This window comes from Salvelinus namaycush, chromosome 33 (genome assembly GCF_016432855.1).
Source record: "Salvelinus namaycush isolate Seneca chromosome 33, SaNama_1.0, whole genome shotgun sequence".
NCBI classification, from domain to species: domain Eukaryota; kingdom Metazoa; phylum Chordata; class Actinopteri; order Salmoniformes; family Salmonidae; genus Salvelinus; species Salvelinus namaycush.
Window position 1 is genome coordinate 20641399 of NC_052339.1, and position 12481 is coordinate 20653879.

Below are 12481 nucleotides of genomic sequence, written 5' to 3' on the forward strand. Positions count from 1 at the left end.
CGGCCTCCTCCACGTCTCCTGATGTACTGGCCTGTCTCCTGGTAGCGCCTCCATGCTCTGGACACTACGCTGACAGACACAGCAAACCTTCTTGCCACAGCTCGCATTGATGTGCCATCCTGGATGAGCTGCACTACCTGAGCCACTTGTGTGGGTTGTAGACTCCGTCTCATGCTACCACTAGAGTGAAAGCACCGCCAGCATTCAAAAGTGACCAAAACATCAGCCAGGAAGCATAGGAACTGAGAAGTGGTCTGTGGTCACCACCTGCAGAACCACTCCTTTATTGGGGGTGTCTTGCTAATTGCCTATAATTTCCACCTGTTGTCTATTCCATTTGCATAACAGCATGTGAAATGTATTGTCAATCAGTGTTGCTTCCTAAGTGGACAGTTTGATTTCACAGAAGTGTGATTGACTTGGAGTTACATTGTGTTGTTTAAGTGTTCCCTTTATTTTTTTTAGCGGTGTATTTTCCTACATTCTTCACATTTCCACAAGTGTTTCCTTTCAAATGGTATCAAGAATATGCATATCCTTGCTTCAGGGCCTGAGCTACAGGCAGTTAGATTTGGGTACGTCATTTTAGGCGAATATTAAAAAAAGGTTCCGATCCTTAAGAGGTTTTTTAAGATAGACTTTAAAATTGAAAGGTAGACTCAGCTAGATGATGTTGCCACAAGCAGCACCCAGATACTGGGATCGTTTGAGTAGTAAGGCTAAAGCAACTGACTGTAGACGATCGTCGGGGAGTGGTTTTCCAAAAGCAAGGCTCAGATCAACATGGCATTAGGCAGGTTTCCATTGACACAGGTTTATTCTACCAAAGCAATTTCGCAAAAAAAACATTGCGACTTGTGTAATGGAAACGACATATAGGAGACATTTTCTAAAGACAGACAACATTTTTATGAGTTCGACAGGTAGATTTTTTTTATTTCTTTATTGCAACAAATGATGATGGAGACTGTGTTTTTCAGATAAATTATGATTGCCGAATATGTAACTATAAGCTCCACTCCACATTTAATTCAAAATGCCTACTGCTTGCAAAATAGAAAAAAATTCTATAAAAATAATGTTTCTTTGCAGGTCAAGGATTATCCTGACTTTCAAGAATGCCTGAATTGCTTTTCTGGTTGGCTATTAAGTTTCACCATCCAATTATTTCAAATCTACAGGAATGCAAGTTTCACCATGGCACTGCCTGTGGAAATTTAAGTTACAGCCTTATTCTAAAATGTATTAAATTGTTTTTTCGCCTCATACAATACCCCATAATGACAAAGCAAAACAGGCATTTTTGCAAATGTATAAAAAAAAATGGAAATATGACATTTAAATAACTATTCAGACCCTTTACTCAGGACTTTGTTGAATCACCTTTTGCAGCGATTACTGCCTCGAGTCTTCTTGGGTATGACACTACAAGCTTGGCACACCTGTATTTGGGGAGTTTCTCCCATTCTTCTCTGCAGATCCTCTCAAGCTCTGTCAGGTTGGATGGGGAGCGTCGCTGCACAGCTATTTTCAGATCTCTCCAGAGATGTTAGATTGGGTTCAAGTCCGGGCTCTGGCTGGGCCACTCGTGGACATTTAGAGACTTGTCCCGAAGCAACTCCTGCATTGTCTTGGCAGTGTGCTTAGGGTCGTTGTCCTGTTGGAAGATGAACCTTCGCCCCAGTCTGAGGTCCTGAGTTTTCTGGAGCAGGTTTTCATCAAGAATCTCTGTACTTTGCTCCATTCATCTTTCCCTCGATCCTGACTAATCTCCCAGTCCTTGCTGCTAAAAAACATCCCCACAACATGATGCTGCCACCACCATACTTCACTGTAGGGATGGTGCCAGGTTTCCTCAAGATGTGACGCATGGCATTCAGGCCAAAGAGTTCAATCTTGGTTTCATCAGTCCAGAGAATCTAGTTTCTCATGGGCTGAGAATTCTTTAGGTGCCACTTGGCAAACTCCAAGCGGGCCGTCATGTGCCTTTTACAGAGGAGTGGCTTCCATCTGGCCACTCTACCATAAAGGCCTGATTGGTGGAGTGCTGCAGAGATGGTTGTCCTTCTTGAAGGTTCTCCCATCTCCACAGAGGAACTCTAGAGCTCTGTCAGATTGACCATCGGGTTCTTGGTCACCTCCCTGAGAAAGGTCCTTCTCCCCCGATTGCTCAGTTTGGCCAGGCAGCCAGCTGTAGGAAGAGTCTTGGTAGTTCTGAACTTCTTCCTTTTAAGGAAAATGGAGTCCACTGTATTCTTGGGGACCTTCAATCACGCAGAATTTTTTTGGTACCATTCCCCAGATCTGTGCCTCTACACAATCCTGTCTTGGAGCTCTATGGACAATTCCTTCCACCTAATGGCTTGGTTATGGCTCTGACTTGCACTGTCAACCGTGTGACCTTATATAGACAGGTGTGTGCCTTTTACCACAGGTGGACTCCAATCAAGTTGTAGAAACATCTCAAGGATGATCAATGGAAACAGGATGCACCTGAGCTCAAGTTCGAGTCTCATAGCAAAGGGTATGAATACTTGTGTAAATAAGGTATTTCTGGTTTTTATTCATGTGCAAAAATGTCTAAAAACCTGTTTTCACTTTGTCATTATGGGGTATTGTGTGTAGATTGATGAGGAAAACATTTTATTTAATCCGAATGCACTGTATATTAGTCAATTACTGCGTTCTATCCATGCTGGCTTTCGCGGGCTACCTCAGATATGAAACAGCTAGGTAGGAGGGCATACAGGCTGTCGCCAATTTATTAATTTGCCTAAATGGTAATGGAAACATTTTGGTGTGACTTCATTATGTCCACCAGTATTTATCAACACAAGATAGTTAAATGGAAATGCACCCTTGCAGGCAATTGTCGCATCTATTTTCAATGCAAACTTTTTAAATGTCGACAATAAATCATTGTACATTATTTATAATGAGGCATACCTGGAGAAAATTGGACCTCTCTGAAATGAAAATGGATGGCCCTCCCTTCAGTAACATATATATATTTTACCCTCCCTTAACACTCGAAAAATAATTTGTGACCCTCCCCTATACCCAAAATATTAACTAAAACATAAAGTGGATAGCAGAGAACATGCATACTGTTTACCCTCACTCCCAGGACAGATCAGAGCCTTAGATAGGCCTACTGTATGCCGTTTTAGAAACGGATCTTCGTAATGTAAGCATTACATGGTAAAGTAGCTAGAAGGTTGTGGTTTCGCAGACCACGCCGACAATGATAGGGATGAAAAATCTTTATTATAATAAAATCACTGCATTAATCTATCATCTTATTTGCGGTTTGAGAAAAAAATAGCCTTTTATAAACGCATTTCATGCAATTCTACATCATTTTACATAACTAGCAGAATCTGTTATAATACCACAACAGAGCATGACAACTAATGAGCAGCACCAGAGATGTTTTGATTTCTATACAAGCTATTGTTAAAAAAATAGGATAGTCTAAGTTTGGGACCGTGCTAAAGTTGTCAACTGTAAAAATTGAGCACAACAGAACCAGTTACAACTGAAGTATCTGATCATCAATGAATTGAAGAAAAAGCATTATATATAATTTTCAAATGTCTTATTTTATTCCATGATATTGTTGTTACAAAATAGATTTGTGTTGACTGTGATTAGGGCATGGGAATGTAAGAGTATCTTCTAGGCTAAATTAGAATGCATATCTCATCACATGATCCTAAATGCGAAATGTATAGGAATGTTGCTGAAATGCTGAGCACTGCTGCCAGGCTCTAGCGCAGGGGTATTCAACTCTTACTTTACGAAGTCCGGAGCCTGCTGGTTTTCTGTTCTACCTGATATTTAATTGCAAGCACCTGGTGTCCCAGGTCTAAGTCAGTCCCTGGTTAGAGGGGAACAATGAAAAAGGTCCAGAGTTGAGTTTGAGGGCTCTAGCGTGTAACAAAAGCTTCACAATTTATTTAATAAATGGTAGTCTATAGCCTTGAAATAATTATAATATAGCCTAAATAATTCATTTTTGTGCCTTGGTAGGCTACGTGGCTTGATCCTGACTGATTTAGAGTTAGTATGTTGTTTAATAGCCTGCTGAAATATTGATTGTCAATTAATAGTGACAGAATCACATTTATCTCCTTGACTATAGGTTGTAACGCAGCCTCTGCATGTCATAGAGACAAACCAAATATATTCTATATGCAACAGAGTCACGTCTTTCCCCGACATTTTACAGCTTGTTTCTAGCATGAAGAATTGCGGACAAAAGCATTGTTATACACTAAGTGTACAAAATATTAGGAACACCTTCCTAATATTGAGTTGCACCCCCTTTTGCCCTCAGAAAGTGTTCCACAGGGATGCTGGCCCATGTTGACCCGAATGCTTCCCACAGTTGTGTCAAATTGGTTGGAAGTCCTTTGGCTGGTGGACCATTCTTGATACACACAGGAAACTGTTAAGCGTGAAAAACCCAGCAGCGTTGCAGTTCTTGACACACTCAAAACTACGCATGGAACCTACTACCATATGCCGTTCAAAGGCACTTCAATATTTTGTCTTGCCCATTCACCCTCTGAATGGCACACATACACAATCCATGTCTAAACGGTCTCCTCCCCTTCATCTACACTGATTGAAGTGGATTTAACATTAATAAGGGATCATATACTCATTCCAAAATCATGGGCATTAATATGAAGATGGTTCCCCCTTTGCTGCTACAACAGCCTCCACTCTTCTGGGAAGGTGTTCCACTAGATGTTGGAACATTGCTGCAGGAACTTGCTTCCATTCAACCACAAGAGCATTAGTGAGGTCGGCCACTGATGTTGGGTGATTAGGCCTGGCTCACAGTTGGAGTTCCAATTCATCCCAAAGGTGTTCGATGGGGTTGAGGTCAGGGCTCTGTGCAGGCCAGTCCAGTTATTTCACACCGATCTCGACACACCATTTCTGTATGGACCTCGTTGTGCATGGGGGCATTGTCATGCTGAAACAGGAAAGGGCTTTTCCCAAACTGTTGCCACAAAGTTGGAATCACAGAATCGTCTAGAATGTCATTGTATGCTGTAGCATTAAGATTTCCCTTCACTGGAACTAAGGGGCCTAGCCCGAACCATGAAAAACAGCCCCAGACTATTTTTCATCCTCCACCTAGCTTTACAGTTGGCAGTATGCATTCGGGCAGGTAGCGTTCTCCTGGCATCTGCCAAACCCAGATTTGCCTGTCAGACTGACAGATGTTGAAACGTGATTCACCACTTCAGGGAATGCGTTTCCACTGCTCCAGAGTCCAATGGCGGCGAGCTTTACACCATATATCGTTGTGCATGGGCGACGGCGCTTGGCATTGCGCATGGTGATCTTAGGCTTGTGCGCGGCTGCTCGGCCATGGAAACCCATTTCATGAAGCTCCTGACGAACGGAGAGCTTGATTCCAGAGGTAGTTTGGAACTCGGTCGTGAGTGTTGCAACTGAGGACAGATGATATTTACACGCTACCCACTTCAGCACTCGGCGGTCCCATTCTGTGAGCTTGTGTGTCCTACCACTTCGCGGCTGAGCCATTTCCACTTCATAATAACATCACTTACAGTTGACTGGGGCAGCTCTAGCTGGGCATACATTTGAAGAAGTTACTTGTTGGAAAGGTGGCATCCTATGATGGTGCCATGTTGAAAGTCACTGAGCTCTTCAGTAAGGCCATTCTACTGCCAATGTTTGGCTATGGAGATTTTATGGCGGTGTACTCAATTTTATTCACCTGTCAGCAACAGATGTTGCTGAAACAGCCGAATCCACACATTTTTAGGGTTGTCCACATACTTTTGTATATATAGTGTAACCATTTTCTTTAACAAAAGCCACAATACCTTCACACACCCCCTCAATTCGAGTCCTGGTTTTAACTTAACACACCAAGCCCTTCACTGACACCAAGATATTTAAGGAGTGCATGGTGACTGAAGGAATTGGCTGACAAAATCTATAGATTTCAGACTATAATTTTGTCTGTCAAACAGGTTGGCCGACCTCTTATTTCTTGAATAGGAAGAAATTGGCTCCAACAGAAAGCCCTCTTGATGTTAGTAGCCTAAAGTCAAATTAAAAATTAAGATAGTAATGTAAGTTATGTCAATTACTAGAATATGGCTTATTGTGAGGTCAATAACTCTGATAAATAGCTTCATTATGGTCAACGAAACACTGGTTTTATTAAAATCAATTACAGCAGTAGCAAGCTTATCTCCAGTCCTCCTCATCTTCACGCTCTCCGTCTGACACAGATATAGCATTTTTTGGACAAATAAAATATTTTTGGAAGAAGCCTTTTATTGCCTCCTGAAGTGCCACCATACACAGCACAGCCATTGGTTAGGCAGCACTAAAGGGTTCACATCAGCAAGAGCAGGGAAGGGCTCGTGATTGTGATAGCCTATCCATTGGCGTGTGTAATGCGGTGTAACCTAGTTTTATATACACCATCCCAGCAGCGCAAAAACTTGGGAAGGAAGTACTTTAAAAATATATAACTTTGCCCTGTGCTTCTCCGAGCATACTCTTTGTATAGTCTAGGCCTATATATAGGCTATGGATCATTTAATTGAGCACTTGATATTGCGCGCTCAGCAGAGAATCGGGGATGAGGTGCAGCATCGGGCACACAGAGATATAATATGCAACTAATTCTTAAACACTGAGCAATATGACATTTAATTGATTAACAACAGGGTTGGGTCGGTTTCTTTCTAAATGTAATCCGTTACAGTTTTGTAACTTTTGGATTAGTAACTTTTGGATTACCCAAACTCAGTAACGTAATCTGATTACATTCAGGGCTCCAGAGTGGTGCAGTGGTCTAAGGCACTGCATCTCAGTGCTAGAGGTGTCACTACAGACCCTGGTTCGATCCCAGGCTGAATCACAATCGGCCGTGATTGGGAGTCCCATAGGGCGGCGCACAATTGGCCCAGCTTCGTCCGGGTTAGGGTTTGGCCGTCATTGTAAATAAGAATTTGTTCTTAACTGACTTGCTTAGTTAAATAAAAATCTAAAATACTTTTAGATTACTTTCCCCTTAAGAAGCATTAGAAAAATACCAACATTTATGTTACCAATTGAACGACATCTATTGCAGGATAAATCTATGTTAAAGTTTACATAGCTGGCCATATATGGATGTTACATTTTAAGATGGCTTCTTCTAACCCATCGCTTTCTACTACATATAATAATACAATCAAATTATATCTTTATATTAAAAACCAAAGTCTATCAGAATTACAGTCATTCCAATAAATGTTATACCCCTTGATCTTCAAGAATAGGACTTGTAGATATGGTCGTATAGATTAGCCAAATAGTTTTACCTGAGCATAACTCCAAAAACGAAGGACTTATTAGCCAGCCCTACTGTGTTGTTTATGATTTTCTTGTCATGGAGGACAGATTGGGCTCATTGATTTGAGTTTAAAAATAAATGCTGCGCTCATGGAATGGCATGCTTTCAGCACTACTGAAAAGTACTTTTGTCGTGTGAAAAATGAATGTCGTATGCTGCATTTGCTATAGGCTTATTGTTTAACTTTTTGTTGGTGACACTTTCATATCTTGATAATATGCAGCTGTTTAAAGGGCAAATCCACAGATGAAACAATAACAAAACGGACGCCCCGACTCTGTTTTGGTTAAAAGCTGAGGGATGGGCCTGGAGAAATGTAACCACTCTCAGATTAATAGACAGAGCAATGGATATATATACAGTTGAAGTCAGAAGTTTACATACACATTATCCAAATACATTTAAACTCAGTTTTTCACAATTCCTGACTTTAATCATTATAAAAATTCCCTGTCTTAGGTCAGTTAGGATCACCACTTTATTTTTAAAATGTGAAATGTCAGAATAATAGTAGAGAGAATTATTTATTTCAGCTTTTATTTCTTTCATCACATTCCTAGTGGGTCAGAAGTTTACATACACTCAATTAGTATTTGGTAGCATTGCCTTTAAATTGTTTAACTTGAGTCAAACGTTTCGGGTAGCCTTTCACAAGCTTCCCACAATAAGTTGGGTGAATTTTGGCCCATTTCTCCTGACAGAGCTGGTGTAACTGAGTCAGGTTTGTAGGCCTCCTTCCTCGCACACACTTCTTCAGTTCTGCCCACAGATTTTCTATAGGATTAAGGTCAGGGCTTTGTGATGGCCACTCCAATACCTTGACTTTGTTGTCCTTAAGCCATTTTGCCACAACTTTGGAAGTATGCTTGGGGTCATTGTCCACTTGGAAGACCCATTTGCAACCAAGCTTTAACTTCCTGACTGATGTCTTGAGATGTTGCTTCAATATATCCACATAATTTTCCTGCCACATGATGCCATCTATTTTCTGAAGTGCACCAGTCCCTCCTGCAGCAAAGCACCCCCACAACATGATGCTGCAACCCCCGTGCTTCACGGTTGGGATGGTGTTCTTCGGCTTGCAAGCGTCCCCCTTTTTCCTCCAAACATAACGATGGTCATTATGGTCAAACAGCTCAATTTAAAAAAAATCAGACCAGAGAACATTTCTCCAAAAAGTATTATATTTTTCCCCATGTGCAGTTGCAAACCGTAATCTGGCTTTTTTATGGTGGTTTTGGAGCAGTGGCTTCTTCCTTGCTGAGCGCCCTTTCAGGTTGTGTCAATATAGGACTCGTTTAACTGTGGATATAGTTAGTTTTGTACCTGTTTCCTCCAGCATCTTCACAAGGTCCTTTGCTGTTGTTCTGGGATTGATTTGCACTTTTCGCACAAAAGTACGTTCATCTCTAGGAGACAGAACGCGTCTCCTTCCTGAGTGGTATGACGGCTGCGTGGTCCCATTGTGTTTATACTTGCATACTATTGTTTTTACAGATGAACGTGGTACCTTCAGTCATTTGGAAACTGCTCCCAAGGATGAACGAGACTTGTGGAGGTCTACAATTTTTTTTCTGAGGTCTTGGCTGATTTATTTAGATTTTCCCATGATGTCAAGCAAAGAGGCAATGTGTTTGAAGGTAGGCCTTGAAATACATCCACAGGTACACCTCCAATTGACTCAAATGATCAATTAGCCTATCAGAAGCTTCTAAAGCCATGACATCATTTTCTGGAATTTTACAAGCTGTTTAAAAGCTTAGTCAACTTATTGTATGTAAACTTCTGACTCACTGGAATTGCGATACAATGAGTTATAAGTGAAATAATCTGTCTGTAAACAATTGTTGGAAAAATTACTTGTGTCATGCACAAAGTAGATGTCCTAACCGACTTGCCAAAGCTGTAGGTTGTTAACAAAAAATTTGTGGAGTGGTTGAAAAACGAGTTTTAATGACTCCAACCTCAGTGTATGTAAACTTCCGACTTCAACTGTATATATATATAATTTACAAGTCCAAAAATGGATGTAGCAACTACAGATCGCCCCTTTAAGTAAATCAATAGTGTGTGAGTTTGAGCGTGTCCATTAGGCATGTTTTTTTTTATCAGCATGAATTATATTGAGCAATAAAAGCCTCACTTTTATTCCATAGGCTGGGATCCACACATTTCGATTTGTGAACAGCCATCCACAACAACCACAATCCATAAGGCGCAAATAGCTAAATGAGAGAGCAGCAATGTGATTCACATCAATGCGCTATGCAGTGGCGATTTTAGCAAAAAAATAGGTGGGATGCTTGCCAGCAAAGCCACGACACTAAACAATACATTAATTGCACTATAACCTTGACAAACGGTATCCACAAACTGTTAAAGCTGTCCCAACATCTTACCACTGCTACACCTGGCTATCAGCGGAGCCTTGTCTGGCAGCGAAACAGTTCATTCTGCCTCATTTAAAGAAATGTGATTTCTAATGACAATTGAGATTTGTACAAACTATGGCATAAGGGGACGACAAGCGGATAAGAGTTTAATTAATGAGCGATTAATGATTAATGAGCGAGCTAGGACTGACGTAGTCAATATAACTATTTGTTCAACACTTTTGAAATGTACTGAGACAGAATTCAGAACATGGGCCGTTCTTACAGTGTACTCCCTGTACAACAAGTCAGAACCGTAGGATAACTAAAGGGGGCATATAAGCAGACAATGAAAGCTCTTACCATATTCAATTATTACATTTATCTTAAACAGGTTATAGGCTACATGTGCACCACCAAGTTAGAACAGTAGGAAAAATTAAGAGGTTAAAATAGACCAAATTATTAGGGTGAGGCACATTGAAATACCTTTGGGTGTTTGTCAAAAAAGATACACATCATATAACACTATTTGACACGTTAAATAAGCTTTTAAATTGACACCTCAAATAACACAATTCTATTACAGAATGTTGTGTGTGCTGAATTTGCACGTGCAAGCCAAGCGCCACCACTACTATCAGTAGCACTGTCAAAGCTGTACAACAAAAGTTAGTAAACAAGCATACACCGGCCAAATTATTAGGGTGAGGCACATGGGCTACTAACAGTTTACTACACAACATACACTTAGTATTACTTTCTTAGCTACAGGATACATATCTCCCTGGCATCCTACATAATTTATGTAGCAGCATTTTTGGACTCACGTTGTTGTGATGTGCTTGAACAGGAAAGTGGGGCAGCGGTCCTTCGTGGGCAAATTTTGTCATCAAAGAGAAAGATGCCGGATTTACAAATCCGAGTTGAATGACCATTCAAAATGTTTTGAGCTGTTTATTTCCGACTTCCCAGTTGCAATGCTTGCAGTTAGCCACTGTCACCTATCCTTACAAACGACTCATTGTTGAATTTACGATTTCCAACTTGTTGTGTAATGTTTATGTCCAATGGCCGATGAGCACTGATACGTTTTATCTATATTTTTTCTTCATTATTTCTCTTCATATGACAAGGATTAAAAAGGATTTGCCAGTAGACTTGATTCATGATGATGACTGCTAGCTAAGATTGTGAAAGTAAGATGTTGACATGGACATCAGTCCAATCAAAGCTACTGTACATATGTGATTTTACATAATTTCTGTGGCCAATGACCCTGAGCCTTCTTGGAAGGGCACTTGTAATATAACTCTAATATAACTCTATGGCAGGACCCAAAGGGCTGAAATGTTGGATGTCTACCCTTTCTAAGCACTTAAGCTTGGCGATTGCGTAAGGTCCCCATGAGTGACAGAACACTGAGCCAATCACGGTGCAATGCTCCTATTTTCTGCTGGCCCGCCCCACCACCACAGAAAGCACTGAGCTAGGCTGAAACACCTGCATTTCGGAGCTTCCTTACTCAAGAAAACAAAAAGAGACCATGTTTGTATGCGGCGTTATTAACTCAATATACTTTTTTACATTGTTCGCAAACATTTCCGATATGTGACACGTATTAATGCCAAAATACATGCAAAACAGGCAAGCCCCCCCCAAATATATATTTATATGTTTTTGCAAAAAATGTGGGTCTCAAAACAGGTGGGGCTCTGCCTCTCTCAATGTCATTGAGAAAACAAGTGTCAAAGATTTCTTTCCTCAAACATGCTTTCTGAATTTAAAAGTAATCCTCGAAGTAATCTAGTTCTTCAAAAGTATCTGTAATCTGATTACAATAGTTTTGCTGGTAACGTAACAGATTAGTTCATTTTTTTGTAATCCCTTACATGTAACAGATTACATGTAATTTATGGTCGGGGAGTAACGGATTACATGACCCTCCCCCTGATTGAAATGTAAAAACATGACCATCCCCCATTTTCCATCAGGTAACAATTGTGTAAATTTCATCCACTCCCTAAAGGAAACAATGAGTGTTGCCATTCTATATCACACATACTAACAATCTGAAACCATGTGTGGACATTGTACAATTAGTGAGAACCTCAGATCACATTTGTATATATCTACTGTACACCGTGCAAATTGGTTGTTTCAGTCATGTCTTTGGTCACATTCGTGTGGGTCAAATAAAAACACCTTAATGATTGGTTGACAATAGAGCCTCACGCAATGCAGGCGTTCCCTGCAGGATGAATTTGAATAGCAACTGCAGACGACTACAGTCAAAATGTCATCTTTGATCACATAATTTTTGTAAAGTTAATGAAGTTGACATGTTGGTCCAAGTTGGACAATTTTTTTATCCCCAAAATAGATGGTCACCACCTTTCAAATTGATCCACTCGAAAACAGCCATTGAGATGAGAACATGCAAGACTGCACTCTGTCAGACGGAGTATCTGCGCATGTGCAAGTTTCACAGCAGCTATGATACCAAAACAGCGGAGAAGTTTAGCGTTGCTCTTCAACCCTCCTGGTTGTTGCAGATATTGACTCACTAGTTTATGTCGTGCATCTAGGTATTCTTAAAGTCTACCGTTAAACCTAACCCATCACCTTATGCATTAATGCCCCAGTTGCAGGAATGGACATCCCCAAAAATGATACAACACATACATGGAGCCTAGCCTCCCACACATCT